The sequence below is a fragment of the Miscanthus floridulus genome, chromosome 14 (assembly GCF_019320115.1).
Source record: "Miscanthus floridulus cultivar M001 chromosome 14, ASM1932011v1, whole genome shotgun sequence".
Lineage (NCBI taxonomy): Eukaryota > Viridiplantae > Streptophyta > Magnoliopsida > Poales > Poaceae > Miscanthus > Miscanthus floridulus.
Genome location: NC_089593.1, coordinates 54,843,732 through 54,867,428, shown reverse-complemented (window position 1 = coordinate 54,867,428; position 23,697 = coordinate 54,843,732). Strand labels below are relative to the sequence as shown.

General features: G+C 44.5%; 1 long non-coding RNA gene across 1 annotated transcript; it reads right to left on the bottom strand.

Moving 5' to 3' along the window:
* Positions 1-9,988: 9,988 nt before the first annotated feature.
* LOC136504195 (uncharacterized) lies at positions 9,989-10,622 on the bottom strand. Its single transcript, XR_010770807.1, has 4 exons — positions 10,593-10,622; positions 10,321-10,503; positions 10,122-10,232; positions 9,989-10,038 (listed from the first exon to the last, which is right to left on the bottom strand). It is a non-coding gene; the product is annotated as an uncharacterized lncRNA (long non-coding RNA).
* Positions 10,623-23,697: the final 13,075 nt, after the last annotated feature.

Sequence of the window (23,697 nt, the reverse complement as noted above, 5' to 3'; positions counted from 1 at the left end):
TGTATGACTAAACCCCAACAATCTCCCTCGTAGTCACACATTAGGGTACCCCCGCCATGATGTGATGCTCGAGATGTTTAACAGGTTTAGCTTTCTAACCTTGGGCGGCTCTAATAACAATTATTGGAACCAGTGGTGACCACCGAGTTCTCGATCCTGGAGCTAGCTTACAGCTGGCTAGGACGAGACTGCGCTCCCACAGGTCCCAGGTCCACCAGAGCTGACAACATATATGGCCTTTAGGACTTACTCAATCCAAAGGACTAGCCTAATAGGTGGGGGCTTCTCCCGCCTTATATGTTGTGCTTCCCCACCATCGCTACACAATGTGGGACTAAACCCAACAATCTCCCACATAGTCACACATCGAAGTGCCCCCGCCATATGTAACACTCGATTGAGATTTTTTATCGGGTTTAGCTTTTTCTTTCGACCATGGGCTCACAGTACCAATTGTTGGAACAGGCGCTGACCACCGAGTTCTCAATCTTGGAGCTGGCTTACAGCTAGCCTGGCTCGTTACGAGCCTACGCTCCCACAGATCCTAGGTCCACCAGAGCTGACAACATATAAGGCCTTTGGGCCTTACTCAAACCAAAAGACTAGCCTAAAAAGTGGGGTTCTCCCGCCTTATATGTTCTGCTCCCCACCATCACTACACAATGTGGGACTAAAACCCAACAATCTCCCCCTTAGTCACACATCGGGATGCCCCCGCCATATGTGACGCTGGAGATTTTTTATTGGGTTTAGCTTTTTTTTATCATGGGCTCCGGATACCAATTGTTGGAAGCGGTGGTGACCACCGAGTTCTTGACCTTAGAGCTAGCTTGCAGCTCGCACGGCTCGCTACTACGAGCCTACGCTCTCCAATGTCCCAAGTCCACCGAAGTTGGCAACATATAAGGCCTTTGGGCCTTAGTCAACCCAAAAGACTAGCCTGATAGGTTGGACTGCCCCCACCATATTTGTTGTGCTCCCCCATCATCAATATCTGAGGTATGACTAAACCCCAATAATCTCCCTCGTAGTCACACATTAGGGTGCCCCCGCCATGATGTGACGCTCGAGATGTTTAACGGTTTTAGCTTTCTGACCTTGGGCGGCTCTGATACCAATTGTTGGAACTGGTGGTGACCACCGAGTTCTCGATCTTAGAGCTGGCTTGCAGCTAGCCAGGATGAGATTGCGCTCCCACAGGTCCCAGGTCCACCAGAGCTGACAACATATATGGCCTTTAGGACTTACTCAATCCAAAGGACTAGCCTAATATGTGGGGGCTTCTCCCGCCTTATATGTTGTGCTTCCCCACCATCGCTACACAATGTGGGACTAAACCCAACAATCTCCTACATAGTCACACATCGGGATGCCCCCGCCATATGTGACGCTGGAGATTTTTTATTGGGTTTAGCTTTTTTTTATCATGGGCTCTGGATACCAATTGTTGGAAGCGGTGGTGACCACCGAGTTCTTGATCTTAGAGCTAGCTTGCAGCTAGCCCAGCTCGCTACTACGAGCCTACGCTCTCCAATGTCCCAAGTCCACCGAAGTTGACAACATATAAGGCCTTTAGGCCTTAGTCAACCCAAAAGACTAGCCGGATAGGTTGGACTGCCCCCACCATATTTGTTGTGCTCTCCCATCATCAATATCTGATGTATGACTAAACCCCAATAATCTCCCTCGTAGTCACACATTAGGGTGCCCCCACCATGATGTGACGCTCGAGATGTTTAACGGGTTTAGCTTTCTGACCTTGGGTGGCTCTGATACCAATTGTTGGAACCGGTGGTGACCACCGAGTTCTCAATCTTGCAGCTGGCTTGCAGCTGGCCAGGACGAGACTACGCTCCCACAGGTCCTAGGTCCACCAGAGCTGACAACATATATGGCCTTTAGGACTTACTCAATCCAAAGGACTAGCCTAATAGGTGGGGGCTTCTCCCGCCTTATATGTTGTGCTTCCCCACCATCGCTACACAATGTGGGACTAAACCCAACAATCTCCCACATAGTCACACATCGAAGTGCCCCGCCATATGTAACACTCGATTAAGATTTTTTTATCGGGTTTAGCTTTTTCTTTCGACCATGGGCTCACGATACCAATTGTTGGAACCGGCGGTGACCACCGAGTTCTCAATCTTGGAGCTGGCTTACAGCTAGCCTGGCTCGTTATGAGCCTGCGCTCCCACAGATCCTAGGTCCACCAGAGCTGACAACATATAAGGCCTTTGGGCCTTACTCAAACCAAAAGATTAGCCTAAAAGGTGGGGTTCTCCCGCCTTATATGTTGTGCTCCCCACCATCACTACACAACGAGGGACTAAAACCCAACAATCTCCCCCTTAGTCACACATCGGGGTGCCCCAGCCATATGTGACGCTGGAGATTTTTTATTGGGTTTAGCTTTTTTATCATGGGCTCCGGATACCAATTGTTGGAAACGGTGGTGACCACCGAGTTCTTGATCTTAGAGCTAGCTTGCAGCTAGCCCGGCTCGCTACTACGAGCCTATGCTCTCCAATGTCCCAAGTCCACCGAAGTTGACAACATATAAGGTGTTTGGGCCTTAGTCAACCCAAAAGACTAGCTTGATAGGTTGGACTGCCCCCACCATATTTGTTGTGCTCCCCCATCATCAATATCTGATGTATGACTAAACCCCAACAATCTCCCTCATAGTCACACATTAGGGTGCCCCCGCCATGATGTGACGCTCGAGATGTTTAACGGGTTTAGCTTTCTGGCCTTGGGCGGCCCTGATACCAATTGTTGGAACCGATTGTGACCATCGAGTTCTCGATCTTGGAGCTGGCTTGCAGCTGGCCAGGATGAGACTACGCTCCCACAGGTCCCAGGACTAGCAGAGCTGACAACATATATGGCCTTTAGGACTTACTCAATCCAAAGGACTAGCCTAATAGGTTGGGGCTTCTCCCGCCTTATACGTTGTGCTTCCCCACCATCGCTACACAATGTGGGACTAAACCCAACAATCTCCCACATAGTCACACATCGAAGTGCCCCCGCCATATGTAACACTCGATTGAGATTTTTTTTATCAGGATTAGCTTTTTCTTTCGACCATGGGCTCACGATACTAATTGTTGGAACCGGCGGTGACCACCGAGTTCTCAATCTTGGAGCTATCTTATAGATAGCCTAGCTCATTATGAGCCTGCGCTCCCATAGATCCTAGGTCCACCAGAGCTGACAACATATAAGGCCTTTGGGCCTTACTCAAACCAAAGGACTAGCATGAAAAGTGGGGGCCTCCCGCCTTATATGTTGTGCTCCCCACCATCACTACACAATGTGAGACTAAAACCCAACAATCTCCCCCTTAGTCACACATCGGGATGCCCCCGCCATATGTGACGCTGGAGATTTTTTATTGGGTTTAGCTTTTTTATCATGGGCTCCGGATACTAATTGTTGGAAGCGGTCACCGAGTTCTTGATCTTAGAGCTAGCTTGCAGCTAGCCTGGCTCGCTACTACGAGCCTACGCTCTCCAATGTCCCAAGTCCCCCAAAGTTGACAACATATAAGGCCTTTGGGCCTTAGTCAACCCAAAAGACTAGCCTAATAGGTTGGACTGCCCCCACCATATTTGTTGTGCTCCCCCATCATCAATATCTGATGTATGACTAAACCCCAACAATCTCCCTCGTAGTCACACATTAGGGTGCCCCCGCCATGATGTGACGCTCAAGAGGTTTAACGGGTTTAGCTTTCTGACCTTGGGCGGGTCTGATACCAATTGTTGGAACCGGTGGTGACCACCGAGTTCTCGATCTTGGAGCTGGCTTGTAGCTGGCCAGGACGAGACTGCGCTCCCACAGGTCCCAGGACTACCAGAGCTGACAACATATATGGCCTTTAGGACTTACTCAATCCAAAGGACTAGCCTAATAGGTGGGGGCTTCTCCTGCCTTATATGTTGTGCTTCCCCACCATCGGTACACAATGTGGGACTAAACCCAACAATCTCCCACATAGTCACACATCGAAGTGCCCCCGCCATATGTAACACTCGATTAAGATTTTTTATCGGGTTTAGCTTTTTCTTTCGACCATGGGCTCACGATACCAATTGTTGGAACCGTCGGTGACCACCGAGTTCTCAATCTTGGAGCTGGCTTACAGCTAGCCTAGCTCGTTACGAGCCTGCGCTCCCACAGATCCTAGGTCCACCAGAGCTGACAACATATAAGGCCTTTGGGCCTTACTCAAACCAAAAGATTAGCCTAAAAGGTGGGGTTCTCCTGCCTTATATGTTGTGCTCCCAACCATCACTACACAACGTGGGACTAAAACCCAACAATCTCCCCCTTAGTCACACATCGGGGTGCCCCCGGCATATGTGACGCTAGAGATTTTTTATTGGGTTTAGCTTTTTTATCATGGGCTCTGGATACTAATTGTTGGAAGCGGTGGTGACCACCGAGTTCTTGATCTTAGAGCTAGCTTGCAGCTAGCCCGGCTCGCTACTACGAGCCTACGCTCTCCAATGTCCCAAGTCCCCCGAAGTTGACAACATATAAGGCCTTTGGGCCTTAGTCAACCCAAAAGAGTAGCCTGATAGGTTGGACTGCCCCCACCATATTTGTTGTGCTCCCCCATCATCAATATCTGATGTATGACTAAACCCCAACAATCTCCCTCGTAGTCACACATTAGGGTGCCCCCGCCATGATGTGACGCTCGAGATGTTTAACGGGTTTAGCTTTCTGACCTTGGGCGGCTCTAATAACAATTGTTGGAACCGGTGGTGACCACCGAGTTCTCGATTCTGGAGCTGGCTTACAGCTGGCCAGGACGAGACTGCGCTCCCATAGGTCCCAGGTCCACCAGAGCTGACAACATATATGGCCTTTAGGACTTACTCAATCGAAAGGACTAGCCTAATATGTGGGGGCTTCTCCCGCCTTATATGTTGTGCTTCCCCACCATCGCTACACAATGTGGGACTAAACCCAACAGTCTCCCACATAGTCACACATCGGGATGCCCCCGCCATATGTGACGCTGGAGATTTTTTATTGGGTTTAGCTTTTTTTATCATGGGCTCCGGATACCAATTGTTGGAAGCAGTGGTGACCAATGAGTTCTTGATCTTAGAGCTAGCTTGCAGCTAGCCCGGCTCGCTACTACGAGCCTATGCTCTCCAATGTCCCAAGTCCACTGAAGTTGACAACATATAAGGCCTTTAGGCCTTAGTCAACCCAAAAGACTAGCCTGATAGGTTGGACTGCCCCCACCATATTTGTTGTGCTCCCCCATCATCAATATCTGATGTATGACTAAACCCCAACAATCTCCCTCGTAGTCACACATTAGGGTGCCCCCGCCATGATGTGACGCTCGAGATGTTTAACGGGTTTAGCTTTCTGACCTTGGGCGGCTCTGATACCAATTGTTGGAACCGGTGGTGACCACCAAGTTCTCGATCTTGGAGCTGGCTTGCAGCTGGCCAGGACGAGACTGCGCTCCCACACGTCCCAGGTCCACCAGAGCTGACAACATATATGGCCTTTAGGACTTACTCAATCCAAAGGACTAGCCTAATAGGTGGGGGCTTCTCCCGCCTTATATGTTGTGCTTCCCCACCATCGCTACACAATGTGGGACTAAATCCAACAATCTCCCACATAGTCACACATCGAAGTGCCCGGCCATATGTAACACTCGATTAAGATTTTTTTTTATCGGGTTTAGCTTTTTCTTTCGACCATGGGCTCACGATACCAATTGTTGGAACCGGCGGTGACCACCGAGTTCTCAATCTTGGAGCTGGCTTACAGCTAGCCTGGCTCGTTATGAGCCTGCGCTCCCACAGATCCTAGGTCCACCAGAGCTGACAACATATAAGGCCTTTGGGCCTTACTCAAACCAAAAGATTAGCCTAAAAGGTGGGGTTCTCCCGCCTTATATGTTGTGCTCCCCACCATCACTACACAACGTGGGACTAAAACCCAACAATCTCCCCCTTAGTCACACATCGGGGTGCCCCCGCCATATGTGACGCTGGAGATTTTTTATTGGGTTTAGCTTTTTTATCATGGGCTCCGGATACCAATTGTTGGAAACGGTGGTGACCACCGAGTTCTTGATCTTAGAGCTAGCTTGCAGCTAGCCCGGCTCGCTACTACGAGCCTACGCTCTCCAATGTCCCAAGTCCACCGAAGTTGACAACATATAATGTGTTTGGGCCTTAGTCAACCCAAAAGACTAGCCTAATAGGTTGGACTGCCCCGACCATATTTGTTGTGCTCCCCCATCATCAATATCTGATGTATGACTAAACCCCAACAATCTCCCTCGTAGTCACACATTAGGGTGCCCCCGCCATGATGTGACGCTCAAGATGTTTATCAGGTTTAGCTTTCTAACCTTGGGCGGCTCTAACACCAATTGTTGGAACCGATGGTGACCACCGAGTTCTCGATCTTGGAACTGGCTTGCAGCCGGCCTAGCTCGTTACAATGAGTCTGTGCTCCCACAGGTCCTAGGTCCACCAGAGCTGACAACATATAAGGCCTTTAGGCCTTACTCAACCCAAAGAACTCGCCCGATAGATGGGGCTTCTCCCGTTTTATATGTTGTTCTCCCCCACACATCACTACATGATATGAGACTAAACCACAACAAGACACCCTCGTCCTCTTCCGTGTTATCTTCTATAGAGGGTAGGAGACCAAATGGAGCCCCAACATAGTGGTAGCTCGTTAGAGTAGCTAGATGTAGCTAGCTTTAGTTGTTCTTGTTAGTAGCTCTTTGTAGCTCTTATGTGGTGCTTGTGATTAGAATTAGATACCAAAGCTACTAGAATTGAATAGGGGGTTTGCTTGGGTGAAAGTAGTTCTAGTGCAAGTAGAGGCTATTAGGATTTGTTATTTTACTAATCCCTTTGCATTAGTGTTGTGAAGTTTGTTGGAAATTTTAATGAGCTATTCACCCCCTCTAGTCATCTAGATCCTTTCACACAACACCATGTGGCACACACGTGTTGTTGCCGCACAACCGCCTCGCTTCCCACTCGCTGCTACTGCATCACGACCACGCCGGTCATGTATAGCCGACCCTCCACCACCGCACATCTCAAAGCGACTATCACCACAACCACACCACTTTCACGCCACGCCAACATGCAGCCACCATGTGGCCACCGTGTCGCATCTATGCCACTGCCACGCTGCCACCGCATGACCACTACGCTACCCCCGCATCTCCACACTGGGCAATGGCACCCTAGGCGGTAGATTGGTGCATGGAAATGATGGATCCGCCAGCACCAGGCCGGAATCGGGCCACCTGCTACCACCTCGCTAACGAAACGGAATGCTGCTCACAGTTCTGGCTACCTCCCCCGAGACGAACAACGCTAGCACTTGATCAGGCCAGCCATGTAGTAGACCCGGCCATGGCCAACCTATGGAAGCTTAGTGCCACGAGCTTCATGGCCGGAGCACAAGCCAATGAGAACGCCCATCGCAAGACCCTTCACCGAGAGAGAGGAGAAGAAGAAAGCCTCGCCGCTGCGCGAGCTTCCGGCAACCGGCTCTGGTGTGGGGAGGACCCTGTGGAGAGCGGCGGCGGCGGAGACTACGTCGGCTCGAGCCGCCCGTGGTGGGCGACGCGAGCGTCGCCTGTCCCAGATAGAACGAGTCTGATAAAAAATGAAATATTGATTCTAGAAAAAGTTATTTGCACTATTAATTAGATTAATTAAAAAATGCTGGTAGGATTACTGTCATGATGAACTAGTGGAAAAATAAAATCTCTATGTAGTGTGAAATAACGATTCAACAAAACCTTATTTGCACCATCACATTAATTAAAAATCGTCGATTACTGCTACCCACAGGACCAGCCACATATAGCTGCTATATGTATAAATGATTATAGGCCACAGAAAATCAAGCATGTCCCAGCTAGCTGCAGCCGGATTCCGTTTTCAGAATGTGTCACGCGCTTGCTGCTGCCGTTGCACACCACCTTTGGCGTCGCGTTGTCCATTTATAAACCCGTTCCCAAAATCCCCTCCACCAGGCACCAACACTAATGCGCTCAAGTCCAAACCCTAGCCACCGATCGATCGTCAAGGCCCGCGGCCGCAAGGAACCTAGACGACAAGTCGCAGCGCCGCCATCCCTGGATCCTCAGCCACGCTTCCTCACGCCCTCACCAGTACTTCATGGGGGAAGAAAACAGGCCTCCCAGCTCGGATGAACGCTCGGACCTTGGTGTTGGGATTTAGTCCCACATCGTATAGCGATGGTGGAGAAGTACAACATATAAGGCGGAAGAAACTCCCATCTATCAGGCTAGTCTTTTGGGTTGGGAAGGCACAAGGCCTTATATGTTGTAGCTCCGGTGGACCTGAAACTTGTGAGAGCACCGGCTCATGGTAACGAGCCAGGCCTGGTGTAAGCCAGTTCCAAGATCGTGAACTCGGTGGTCAAGGCCTGTGTCTTTTGGGTTGGGAAGACCCAAGGCCTTATATGTTGTAGCTCCGGTGGACCTAGGACCTATGAAAGCGCAGGCTCGTGTAGGCTCGTTGTAACGAGCCGGGCTGGCTTGGCTGTAAGCCAGCTCCAAAATCATGAACTCGGTGGTCACCATCGGTTCAACACTCGGGTCTCCAACCTGTCTTCCCCGGCAACGGCGGCGTCGAGTAAGCTAACTCGGGTCTCCAACCTGTCTTTCCCGGCAACGGCGGCGTCGAGTAAGCTAAGAGCCGCTATCTCGAATCCTTGCGTGTCTTCTATTTCTGGATCTGATTCCACCTCTCTCTTCACGAACTGTGTCGGGCTGATCAGGCTCAGAGGAAAGAGACCAGGCTCTGCCGCTGAGCTCGGATCCTCCGGAACCACGTCGAGCTCAGCCGAGCAAAAGAGGCGCTCAGCTCGGACGACGACGACCTCCTGCTGCATTCTCGTTTCTTCCCGAGGAGCACTTGGTGAATGGAAACGCTGAGGCTCCGGCTCAGCTAATCCCATGTAATCTGTAATCGAGTAATCGTTGTCTTTTAACTCTCTTACTACTACAGGATGGCCTTGTTGTCCCGGGCGATAATGACATTTAGTCCCGGTTACCACGCCAGGACAATGATCCCGAGACTAAAGGTGGAACCTTCAGTCCTGGGTCATCAAGCCAAGACTAAAGAGGAACCTTTAGTCCCGGTTGATGTTACCAACCGGGACTAAAGGCCCTCCAGTCGAGCAAACGTGGCCACACCCTTTAGTCCCGGAAGGTAACCCCAACCGGGACTAAAGGTTCCTTTTCTTTTTCTTTTTTTTTGTTTAATTTGTTTTCAGTTCAGTTACACATATTTGTTTAATATATAATATATTTTTATGTACGTATTCTACGCTGCTAATATAAATACACGCACGCATATAATTACATCTCATTCTCATCTCGAGCATTATTATATTTGAATAAAGTATGAAACTATATATATTATAGACATATATGTATATATACAACACTTTCATAATCTTGTTCTCGAAAATAACGATACCAATAAACATTTAATTTACATCATTTATTCCTTAGGATCAAAGTAGAACTCGCCATTGGGATTTAGCACTTTTTCTAAAAGAAATCCTGCTATTGACTCTTGAACTACTTTCAGATGGTCTTTTTGTATGACCCTTTGTTTCAACCATTCAATCTTGCATTTGAAATAAAAGAAAAAGTATTAATACATATATATATATATATTCATTTAAAAATAAATAAAAATTTGATATATACGTACTATGAGGACATCTTCAGGAGTTCTTCTTATGTGCGCAGTGATAAATTCACAAAAGTAGTATCCACACAAGTTATTACCTAGTTGCTGCCACAAACACCACTGTACGAGAAGAAGATTATTCTCATCATCTCACACGTAAATTGAAGTACGATATAGTAATTAAACACGTGGGGAAGTATATATAGTACAACTTACTGGTATTTCAACTATATCAAGTGGTGCCTTGCAATCCTTGCGGTGTTGCCGAATAAACTCTTTCCAAACCCTATGCGACCAATAATGTACGATTGTTAATAAATTATGGCAAAGTCTATTCAATAATAGTTGTGCGCGAGAGATCGAAATTACCCCTGGATAATGTCTATCATATCTTGGTATAGTGCCCGCTCTTTTCTCAATGAGTTCAAGATTACTAACCGACTTGAGTTTAACTCAATGACAATGAGTATCCAGTGAAACCTGCATTGGTTTATACACACACGTACATGCATATAAGTTGTATTGATATTACATAAAATGTGTAGACTACATTATTATTAACACTTACTCAAAGTTGTACGGGAAAAGTATTGTTGTCTTGTCGTGCTGCTTCACGAAGAACCTCATGATATTCTTCTGTGCTTCAGATACCCAATGCTCCTTGGCAATAATATCGGTTTTGAATACGATATAAGGATCAATGAAGCCAACACTGGTGTTTTGTATTCTTTGGAGCTCTGACATCTGGAATCTATATATAAATATAAGTTACATGTCAGGATAATTATATACACGTACGCATGGAAGTGAGTTTATTAAATAAAAGTATGAATCACTTACAAACAAAAGGAGCTAATGATTGATTTGTCCAAAGCATCCATGTGGTATAGTTGATGCAATTCTTTGAAACTAATATATAAGATGTCATCGCCACGGAAGTAATGATGGTCTCTAAATCTGATCACCCCTGCCACACGCCTACATGTACCACTTGTTGAGCAAGTATATTTGCGTACCCAATTCATTCAGAGCCGCAGGGTTGTACAGACTTTTGCCAAATTTATAAGTCTTCCAGGTATCAACTTCCAGGTTCTGGATTGGTGCTTTGCCCATCAATTGATCCTAGGTTAAACCAGTTAGTTCAAAAAAGCATTAAGGTCTTGAACCGACACTTCTGCAGAGTTGTCTGGTCGATAGACTTCTATGTTGGAACCATATTCATTAGCAACAACAAGATTTTACATTGGTTGCTTTTGTTGTCCGAGCTGTGGGACATCCTTCCCTGATGCTCTTTTCCTTTTCTTATCTGCATCATGTGACTTCACGAGGGAGCGGTCATAGTCCAATAGTGGCAGAGGCTTACGAACTTTAAGCATCTTTTTCTTGTGAGCTTCGACCTTCTGCCTCAGCAGATCTCGTGGTATGTAAAAGTACGGCTTCTCCTTAAGCTTAGCTTGTCTCTGCTTTTGGATATCTATAGAAAAATCTTTCACTTTTTTGTCTTCTTCAGCTGCTATTTGCTCATCAGTCTTTTTAGAAAGTATTTCTTGAGAAATAACTCTTTTTTTTTGGGTCTTCTTTGCCGTCAGGACCTTAGACGTCTCTGTAGTGCGTCGCTGTGGAGGGGGTGGGGGCGGTGTTGGAGACCGGCGTGGAGGCGATGAGGCCGGTATTGGAGACCGGCGTGGAGGCATTGGAGATCGTTGTGGAGGCGGTGGGGCTGGTGTAGGAGTTGGAGATCGTTGTGGAGGCGATGGGGCCGGTGTAGGAGTTGGAGATCACCGTGGGGATGAAGTCGTCTCGCCCCTCGCGACGCTGTGATGAGATGGGGAATGAATGATTGGGCTAGGCTAGGGGGAGACCCTGCTACAAAAACAAGTTGTGAGTCAATTATTTTTGAAGCTAATATAAAATTAATGGAAAATAATATTTCATTCACTTTCATTCATACAAAGGGTGAGGTAGGGGAAGCGGTGACGTCCCAGGAATAATGATGAAGCGTTTGCGCCATTGAATAAATGTCTTCTCTGCTTCTCCTAGTGTCTTCTCCCCATCACCGCCTTCAATGTCAAGAGGAACATTGCTGTAACCTTTGAGCACTCTATCAACCGAGACGCTAGCATATCCAGGTTGAATAACTGACCCATGGATTCTTGGTGTCTTCGTTCGGTCTATTGGAGATACAACCCCGACAGCCACCATGATTGATGCATTATTACCATCTGGAATGTACAGCTCACATGTTGTTAGAGGCTCGGTAATGTCATCAACAGGGAAGCGCAACCCAGCGTCATCTTGAATAACTGGCAGCTCCGTGGAAGCACAGCTGCTTTTCATCTAACCAACGGGGCTAATGGTGACTCCCGGCATTGATTGCGATTGCATTTGACTCATTGCTAGCTACACTTGCCTCTTGATCTCCTCCTACATTCTTGCCTCAAGTGATTTTTCTCGTTCACGTGATTCAAGCAATTCTTATCGTGACTCATTAACAAATTGCTCCAATACACGGATTCGGTCTGCCTCCTCATCCTTCTTTCTCTGGCGGCTTCTGTAGGTATCCTTGTCTACTGGGAATGCTTGTAGCCATGGAACCGCCCCATAGCCTCTTGTTCGACCACCTTGTTCGGGATTCTCTAGGGCATATGTCAATTCATCCTTCTCTCTGTTGGGCTTGAAAACACCACTATCAGCTTCTTCTCTAGCACGAGCTAGTCTCTGTGTTGCTCTCTCAATTTTTTGGCCGAAAATTAGCTTGCTAGTGTCTGGGTCTAGGCTTCCCCCATGAGCGTAGAACCAATTCTTCGTGCGTTGAGGCCAGTTCTTCTCTATTGTTTCAGGTATGATTCCCTTGGCAGTAATCTCTGCTTCTAGGTTCTGCTACTTGGGAATAGCACTCCTATAACCACCTAATCCCATGCGATGATGGTATTGCTTCTGTCGGGCATTCTGCCGATTCCTCATCACACGTTCCTCACTCTCTTGAGATGTCTTGTATTGTACGAAGTCATCCCAATGAGACTCCAACTTGACAAACGCCTTAGCATTGAAATCCGGCATTTCATTCTTCAAGATAAACTTTTTATACAATGTCTTCTTCCAACTCTGGAACAATGTTGCCATCTTTTTCATTGTCGAATCCCTCACTAGCTCCTTCAAAGCATCATCTGCTTGTAATGTGAAATGCTGAGTGATATCTCTCCAAGCTAGGTTCTTGTCACGATTAGATACAAAACTAACATTAGGAGTGGATATCTTCTGCTTCCATTCACGAGCACTAACTGGGATCCTATCCCTTACAATGAACCCACATTGATTGATATATGTCTGAGCATGTGGTCCTAATGGTTTGCCGATGTTGGTGTCGAATTCTGATATTATAAAATAGCCCTCTAATGGCTTTTTTGGCCCTCGAACTTTCCTACTCTTGCCGGTGGTTGATGTAGATCCAGAGACTGGCTATATGAGTTGAAACACAACGATTAACAACAAATATACGTACGCATGCATCTATAAGAGATGATAGATAATCGAATATACCTCGCCAGTATTTTCTTGCGCGACAATTTATTGATCTTCAACCACCGGGATATTCAGGATATCCTCATAATCAGCAAAGTATTGACTCGTATCATCTACATCCGCATTGGTGCCGGCGTTGATACTATCCGCCATTATGTCATCATTCAAGTTATCATCCGGAGCAGCCATTTTATCTTCAAGATAACACATAGATAGAATTACTATGGCACATAACATAAGTACATGTGATAACACATATAGAATTACTAAATCCAATTAAATATAATAACACATAATATTTCATAAGGATAAACGATAATAAGGTATAGGCTTTGGAATCGAATCAAAAATACTTTCGATCCAAAAACATGGAAATAAGTACATGTATATATACACATAAAATGATACAATTTTCTCTCTCTCTCTCAACACATAGAAATAAGTGCATATGTATATATCTCTAGATATGCATGTGATAACACATAGAATGTCTCTCTCGATACAATTTTCTCTCTCTCTCTCAACACATGGAAATAAGTACATATGTATACATATAGAATCTCTCTCTAGATATGCATGTGATATAGATAGAATTACTAATAAAATATCCAAGTGATATATAGATAGAATTACTAAAATAAAATATGCATGTGATATAGAGATAAAATTACTAATAAAATATGCATGTGTCAATTACTAAAACAAAATTAAATCTAACACATATATAGAGAGAGATAGAATAATAATTACTAAATATATCAAAAACTATAATAAAAAACTATCTAAATAAAGTACTAATTAAATTTTAATACATTTAAATCTAATTAACATATATCAAAAACTTTCTAAAAAACTAACTAAAAAACTAAGAATAAACTACTAATTAAATTTTAATACATTTTAATCTAACATATATATCAAAAACTATCTAAAAAACTATCTAAAAACTATCTATATAAACTATCTAAAAAACTAGCTGGGGCGGATGGCGGGCCGGGCAGGGCGTGCTGGCCAGCCACGGGGCCAAGCTGAGCACCTCGCGCGAGGCGTACACGACTCGGAGACGGCAAGATCGCGCGGCTGGGCGAGACGACGACGGCGCGGCATGGCAGACGAGAGCTCGACGGCCGTCAGGCGGGGCTCGACGATGAGGCCGGGCGGGAAGCGATGCGGGCGGATTGGCGCGGCCGGGCAGGGGTAGACGACGACGGCGGCACGGCGCAGAGACGAGCTCAACACGGTCGGGCACGATAGAGACGAGATCGACGTGTAGATCGAAAAGTAGAAGATGAACAGGCAGGAACCGTTCGATATATATAGGCCAGGACCCTTTAGTCCTGGCTGGTAACACCATCTGGAACTAAAGCTCCTTTAGTCCCGGCTGGTAAGTCGAGCCGAGACTAAAGGTCCAACCCTTTAGTCCCGGTTGGTGTTATCAGCTGGGACTAAAGGTATTTTTGGGCGGGCAACTTTGCCCACCCTTTAGTCCTGGTTCCTGGCCTGGGCCGGGACTGAAGGTCTAAAAATTTTGGCAGCCCGCCAGAGTAATTGGAAAGGCCTGGGATTTTGATTTTGTTCTCCTTGTTTAATACTAGGTTAATCAATTCCCACTATATTTATTTTCCCAGAAAGAACTATGTGGCGCTTTGGCTCATTGATCATTGAGTTGATGTCTTTGTTTTTTCCTCTCTTTGATTTTGTAGACATGTCTTTCACATAGAACACCTGACTCGCATCGACAGCAAGGACGAATGGTTCGTCTTTGTACCCAATATTGTTGAGGTCCACTGTTGTCATTCCATACTCTTTGTTGACTGTTACCCCTCCTCTGGCCAGCTTCACCCATTGGCATCAGAACAAAGGGACTTTAAAATTAGGTGCGTAGTCTAGTTCTCATATCTCTTCTATGCGGCCATAATATGTTTGTATATTCCCATTTGGATCTGTGTCATCTATGCAAACACCACTATTTTGATTGGTGCTCCTTTTATCTTGGGCAACTGTGTAAAATGTATTCCCATTTATCTTATACCCTTGGTACATGAGGATATGCCATGATTGTTGCCTAGCCAACAAATACAATTGCTCATCAATATTATCATTGCCTTGACATTCTTTTCGCAACCAACCACTGAAACTTTCCATTGCTGACGCCTAATCCAAGCTTCAGTCTTCCCTAGAAACTTGGATTGTAAGAACTCCTTATGTATCTCGATGTACGGATGCACCAATGACGAGTTCTGAAGAACTGTGTAGTGTGCTTTATTAAAATAATCGTCTTCCATGCCAATATATATTTTCTTCCCTAAAGTTCCTTTACCACTGAGTCTCCCCTCGTGTCGCGATTCGGGAACGCCAATCGGGGTAAGGTCAGGAATAAAGTCAACACAGAACTCAATGACCTCCTCTGTTCCATAGCCCTAGGCGATGCTTCCTTCAGGCTTAGAACAGACTTTCACATATTTCTTCAAGACTCCCATAAACCTCTCAAAGGGGAACATGTTATGTAAGAACACAGGTCCAAGAATACTAATCTCCTTCACCAAATGAACTAGGAGGTGTGTCATGATATTAAAGAAGGATGGAGGGAACACCAACTCAAAGCTGACAGGACATTGAACCACATCATTCTGTAGAGTAGCTAGTTCCACTAGGTTGATTGCCTTCTGAGAAATTGCATTGAGGAATGCACATAGCTTCACGGTGGCTAGACGTATATGTGGAGGTAGAATTCCTCTTAAAGCAACTGGAAGCAATTGCGTCATAAGCACATCGCAGTCATGGGACTTTAAGTTTAGGAATTTCTTCTCTAGCATATTTATTATACCCTTTATATTGGAGGAGAATCAAGATGAGACCTTGATGCTGCTTAGACATTCGAACATGCTATCCCTCTCTTCTTTGCTAAGCATGTAGCTAGCAGGACTTAAGTAATGACGTCCATCATCTATCTTCTCTGGATGAAGGTTGTCTTGTTCTTTCATGCCCTTCAAGTCCTGGGGTGCTTCAAGTGAATCCTTTGGCTTCCCGTACACACCCATGAATCCTAACAGGTTCACACAAAGATTCTTTGTTAGGTGCATCACGTCGATTGCGTTGCGGACCTCTAGGACTTGCCAATAGGGTAGCTCCCAAAAGATGGACTTCTTCTTCCACATGGGTGCGTGTCTCTTAGCATCTTTGGGAACAGATTCACTGCCTTGTCCCTTTCCAAATACTACTTTCACATCCTTGACCATTGCGAGTACATCTTCCCCGGTTCGGTTATGAGGCTTCTTCCAGTGGTCTGGCTTATCTTTAAAATGCTTCCCTTTCTTTCTTACTTGGTGATTCATAGGAAGGAATCGACGATGGCCAAGGTACACGACCTTTCGACATCTTTTCAAATATATACTGTCAAGGTCATCAAAATAATGTGTGCATGCATTATATCATTTATTTGTCTGACCTGAAAGATTACTTAAAGCAGGCCAATCATTGATTGTTATGAACAACATTGCTCGTAGGTCAAAGTGTTCTTGTTTGTACTCATCCTAGACACGTACACCTAGTTTGTTCCATAAAACTAGAAGTTCTTCAACTAATGGCTTTAGATAGACATCAATGTCGTTGCCAGGTTGCCTCGGACCTTGGATGAGGATCGGCATCATAATGAACTTCCGCTTCATGCATAACCATGGAGGAAGATTGTAGATACATAGAGTAACTGGCCAAGTGCTATGACTAGTGCTCTGCTCCCCAAAAGGATTCATACCATCTGTACTTAAGGCAGACCTTAAGTTTCTAGCCTCATTTGCAAACTCTGGAAATTCCCTGTCTATTGCTCTCCACTGGGACCCATTAGCTGGGTGTCTTAGCATATTGTCTACCTTACGGTCTTCTTTATGCCACCGCAACAACTTTGCATGGTCTTTATTTCTGAACAAACGTTTTAAGCGTGGTATTATAGGAGCATACCACATAACCTTGGCAGGGATTTTCTTTCTAGGACGTTGTTCACCCTTGACGTCACCAGGATCATCGCGCCCAATCTTATACCGCAATGCTTTACATATCGGGCATTCATCCAAATTCTCGTATTCATTGCCACGGTAGAGGATGCAGTCATTAGGACATGCATGAATCTTCTGGATTTTTAATCCCAAAGGGCAGACAATCTTTTTTGCTTCGTACGTAGTGGTGGGCAATTCATTTGGCTTCGGAAGCATCTTCTTTATGGGGTTCAATAAATTCTCAAATGCCTTGTTGGATACACCATCCTTTGCCTTCCATTGTAGCAATTCCAGTGTTGTACCCAGCTTTTTTTGCCCCTCTTCGACCGTCGGGTATAGCAACTTCCTATGATCCTCAAGCATGCGCTCGAACTTAACTTTCTCTTTTTCACTTTCGCATTCTTGTTGTGCATCACGAATGGCATCGCCAAGAGCATCACCGAGATCATCTTCTGCCGCTACCTCTTCTTCATCTCCCCCCATTGTAGTATCATCAAAGGTACCATACTGAGCAATAATGTCATCAATGTCTAAATCTTCTCCTTCACCTTCTTCCATCATGACCCCGCTTTCTCCATGCTTAGTCCAACATATATAGTTTGACATGAAATCTAACTTAAGCAAATGTGAATGAAGACTCATTGAACTTGAATATTCCTTTAAATTCTTACATAGGGCACATGGATAGCACATGAAACCATCCCGCTTATTTGCCTCGGCCATACCTAAGAAATAGTGCACGCCCTCAATAAAGTCTTGGGAGCGGTGATCGGCATTGTACATCCAATGGCGTGACATAATCTGCATTACACGACAAATTATGAAAACCTTGAACATAATTAAGTATTTTATTACACAACATAGATGACACACACACGGTTGATTAATTAACTAAGCCTGGCTACAACGTAAGCAATCCCAATTATCACTAAACAAACTAAAACTACAATGCACTTCAGTAACATAATTATTTCGTGACCGTACGCAACTAAAACAGACAAATCATTCGTCTGTTGAATATCAATAAGCTTCTCCTGCTGGCTCACTGCCTCATCATCAGCAGCCGCTACCTCAAGCGCACCCGAATTCTGCACGTATGTAGCATAATCTTCCTCCAAGTACCAACCATCGCATTCATTGCCCTCCCACTAAAATTAAAGCCAAAAAATATTTAGTCAAAAATATTCAAGAAAAGCAAGTCAATTAGCCATAATAATCAAATGCGTAAGAAACTCACATCGCGATCCGGGCACTTGTAGAAAACACGACCCTTGTTGGGTCCCTGTCTCTTGACTCAGTACTCCATCACAATCTTCTGCTTACACTTGCCGCAGATAATGAGAGAGAGTTCTGGCCTCAGTCGTTTCGAAATCGAACGCGAGACACCGAGGATCCGGTACCAGTTGTCATCTACTTTCTATACTAATTTTTGCAAACTAGTGTAAATTTCACATTTTCTAAAATAATATATTTAAACAAACCTAAAATTATTTATTTATCTAACTAAACCATGAAATATGTACTATGTATAATAGTAAAATTCCAAACTATCAAGTGATTTTACTATTGTAAATCATCTTGTGATTTTGAGCTAAAAATGACATAGAAATCATAATAAAATCCACCATATCAAGTTACTTTCTATACTTATTTTTGCAAACTATTGTAAATTTCTCATTTCTAAAGTAATATATTAAAAAAAGCTCCTCCTTGACGTCTGTTACCGCTCGGCAGAGAACATGCTCGCCGAGATGAACACGGTCCGCAAGTTCAACTAGTACGGATTTTCTATAATTTTCTAAGTATTTTCTAAGTTTTTCATTTCATGGAAAATTTAATTCTAAAAAATAAAAGGCATGATTTCCAAGTATTTCATTTCATGGAAAAAATAATTCTAAGTGACCTGCTCGATATCGGCGAGCTCGCGGGCGTTTAGCTTGCCGAGGATAGTAACATTTGTAGATGACATTTGTAGGTCTGAAGTTATCAAATATCCATCAAATTATAGCTCAAAAACATGTTTCAATAAATAACCATCCGTACTAGTTGACCTTGCTTATGTGATCATCTCGGCGAGCATTTCTCCACCGGACGGCACCGTTGTCGCTCTCCCTCGTAGAATCAAAGCTCCTCCTTGACGTCCGTTACCGCTCGGCAGAGAACATGCTCGCCGGTCTGCAAGTTCAACTAGTACGGATTTTCTATAATTTTCTAAGTTTTTCATTTCATGGAAAATTTAATTCTAAAAAATAAAATGCATGATTTCTAAGTATTTCATTTCATGGAAAAAATAATTCTAAGTGACCTGCTCGATATCGGCGAGCTCGCGGGCGTTTAGGTTGCCGAGGATAGTAACATTTGTAGATGACATTTGTAGGTCTGAAGTTATCAAATATCCATCAAATTATAGCTCAAAAACATGTTTCAATAAATAACCATCCGTACTAGTTGACCTTGCTTACATGATCATCTCGGCAAGCATTTCTCCATCGGACGGCACCGTACTTGGCCAAGGAACTGGATCGGATGTTCCTCTCGCCCATGGCTCTCAGCTCGGCAACGATGGTGAGGGGAAGGGATTTGTCAACTACGGTGAGGGTGAGAGCATGCTGGTGCTCCACGATTAATGCTCACGGACACACGGTATACCTTCTCAACCCGCTCACTGCGTAGCATTGGCCGACGTCAACATGCCGCTCATGGCCACCGTCAACTATACTTCCATGCAAGGGTGGGTGGTTGGCTGCATCTTCCAGTTAGCTGCAGCCGCCTTCCGTTTTCATAATTTGTCACGAGCTTGCTGCTGCCGTCGCACAGCTGCTTCAGCGGCGCGATGCCCATTTATACACCCGCGCCCTCAACCCAAAATCCCCTCCACCACGCTCAAAACCCTAGACGAGAAGTCGCGCCGCTGCCGTCCCTGCTGCATCCTCCACCGGCCGGGGTGCCTTACCAGTACATCGTCGTGGGGGAAGAAACATCTCCCAGTCCCAGCTTAGATGAGCGGTGGATGTTGTCCGATCTGAGGCGGATGTTGTCCGATCCGTCACATCGATGGGGAGCAGCAGCTTCTCAACAAGGTTCGCCCGCTCCTTCTTCCGACCTGATGGCATCGCTCAGCTGACTGCTTGGGAACCTGTCTTTCCCGGCAACGGCGTCAGTAAGAGCGTCTTTGTCGAATCCTTGGATACATGTCTGTATTTCTGAATCTGACCCACCTTTCTGTTGACGATCAGCTCAGCTCATCAGGCTCGGCCGAGAGAGACCCACCTTTCTGTTCACGAGAGAGGCGTCGTGCTGGACCCTCGTTTCTTCCTGAGGAGCACTTCGTGATCCCATACACCGTCTCTGACGTCCGAGCAATTGCAGTACACACCCACAACGGAAATGCTGAGTCTCCGGCCCAGGTCTCCCAAGTAATCGTTGTATTCTAACTCTGCATCTGAATTATGAATACCGTACCTCTCTCTTGACAAACAGTACGGTGTCTTCAGCTCAGGCTCTGGCTCGGATTGGAGGAGAGAGAGTGGGCAAAGCGCCTCCCATCCCGTGCTGCTCCACGGCCATGGATCTGGCTCCTCCTCGCTCGTGCTGGATGCTTGTTTCGTAACGAGGAACTGGATCGGATGTTCCTCGCCCATGGATCTCAGCTCGGCAACTATGGTGAGGCGGAGCACTTCGGCAACTACTGTGAGGCTGCTCGAGGCCCTGCAGGTGCTCGACCACTACCCCACCCACGGACATGGAATACCTTCTCAATCCGCTCACAATGGCATTGGCCGACATCCCGCTCATCGCCGCGGTCAACAAATTTGGCGAACTCGCCAACTCGGTGGACTTCGATATGCAAACCCTAGCTCCATAATTGGCAGCTTGTCACCTCAAAATAAATAGCTAAAATAGAGATAAATTCTCTCCTATTGCAATTTTCTAGAGTGATGGATTCAGTTTTTACATCTAATGTAACTGCCATTCGATTTCTTTTTTGGCAATGCAACCCTAGAACTGGAAATATTTTTTTGTCACAAAAAATGTCAAAAATGGACAAATTTTGCAATCTACCTGGTTTTCAAAGGCGGTTCCACATTTTCTAAAAATAATTAAAACGGGATTATTTTCTAAAATCATAACTAGCCAACCAAATTTTCAAATTTTAAATTATGAGTAATCTAAAACCGATACAAATTTTGTTCTAAAATATATTGTATCAATTGCCATTAGTTGTTTCTAGTTTTTTATTGGTCTTAGTTATCCATGATATTTATTTAAAACATCATCTGTGCTTTTTCCAAACCTACTAGAGATCCGTCAAGAGAATCGATGCCCAAATATGGAGTACCAAAATATGTTGGTTTCATTCACCAAATTAATTTTTGAGGGCTAGTGATGCCATACTAGTTGCAATAAGGTTTAAAATTGTGAGCTACAACAAATAGTGGCATTATTTTCGAGAAGCTCAATCTATAACGCAGCTATAGTGGGGCTATGAAAGGTAGCGGTTTTTAAGGAAAAACATGAAACAAAATGAGTAATTCATTCATAAAAACATAAGAATCATGAAATTTGGTGAAACACAAAAATGTTTCCATTGCTCTAGGAGACTAGGGAAGATTATTTAATATGGCATTATAACAAGATTTGTGATTCTCAAGTGTTTAATTATCCAAAAGACCAACTTAGCAGCAAAAGATAAGTAGATAATAACTAAAATCTCACTCTAAAAAATAAAACTGAAATAGCAGTGCTATTTTAGTGCTATAGCCAAGCAGCTTAGCAGCCCTAAAGGGGAATATAGCAGTCAAAGCTGACATAGCCAAGCAGTTTAGCAGCCCTAAATGGAATAGCTAAGCATAGACTCTCTCCAAAAGCTATAGCGGCACTATAGCGATGCTACTTAAATCCCGCTAAGTATAATCTGTGTGTGGTGTGGAGCATGAGGTTACTGTGGTCTTCTAGGATTTCTATTTTACTCTATGAATTTATATATCAACTTTCAATACATACATGATTATAAGTCTCTTATTTTGGATCATGGATGTTCCGTACTGAATGGGTGGGGTATGTAGAGATGCAGCTAGCCTTGGATCCCAACTACACCGGGTGATTGCAATGAAACATGGTCAGCGGTGACAGGAGCCATGCCATTGTACGGTGCCGATCCAGAGATGGATTAATTAAATGTGTACCATGACATGCTGTTGCATTATGGTTAATTGAAGGTGCAATCATCCCAGCAACAGCTCTGGATGTCTTGCCTCTCCATCACTCTGGACTTCTGGTTCTAGATCTAGTGACATCTCCGTAAGCACATACACTTAAAATTAGTTACGCTATATTTATTTTGGATCACTGTTAATGCTTTCAAGATCTATTAGACAAATATCTAATAAAAAATAATACTTAAAATAATAGACTCCATAGTATACACATAAAAACATAATCAAGGATGTAATTTATTACTCTCTTGTATCATAATTCATGTACGCCTGAATACAGTGAACATTGGTCGTGCCTTGTTTTAGTGTACATGTATTAAGTACGCTGCCTGATTTGCATGCACAGACTACTCTAATTCACTATATTCATGGCGTACATGAATTATGATACAATCATGTAATAAATTACATCCTTGATTATGTTGTTATGTGTGTACTATGGAGAGCATATTATTTTAAATATTTTTTGTATCACGGATATCTGTCTAACAGATCTTCAAGGCTTTTAGAGTGATCTAAAATAAATATAGCATAATTAATTTTAAAGTGTTTGTGCTTACTGGGATATTTCTCGATCTAGAAATAGAAGTCCTGAGAGATGGAGAGGCACGACATCCAGAGATGTTGCTGATATGATTGGACCTTCAATTAACCATAATGCAACAACATGTCACTGTACCCATTTAATTAATCCATCTCTGGATCGAAAACATACAATGGCATGGCTCCTGTCACCGCCGAGCGTGTTTCAAAGCAATCAACCCGGTGTAGTTGGGATCCGAGGCTCGCTGCATCTCTACATACCCCACCCATTTAGCAAGAAACATCCATGATCCAACCGTGCACGGGCACCGGTTGCTTTGACTACTTTTGTATATTGTACCATACCATATATGAAATGAGCAATATGATGAATGTTATTTCAACTCAATGATTGTATTCTTATTAGACATCGATTTTTTTTATTTTCCATGGAATTTATAAACAATAGTATGGATGAAATGGGTAACTCAAGTGAAAAATATCTTCAAAAATATTCTTTCCTTGTCTTGTCCAAGAAAGAAATTTTCAAATAATTCTCCTCTCCTAATTAATTAAACTTTAGGATATAGGAGACCATGATGTTAACAACATCTAAACTTGCAGGCTCACATGTTGGTTATGAACGAATGATAATATCAAGAGACCAAATTATACTTAGAGACCACCAAATAT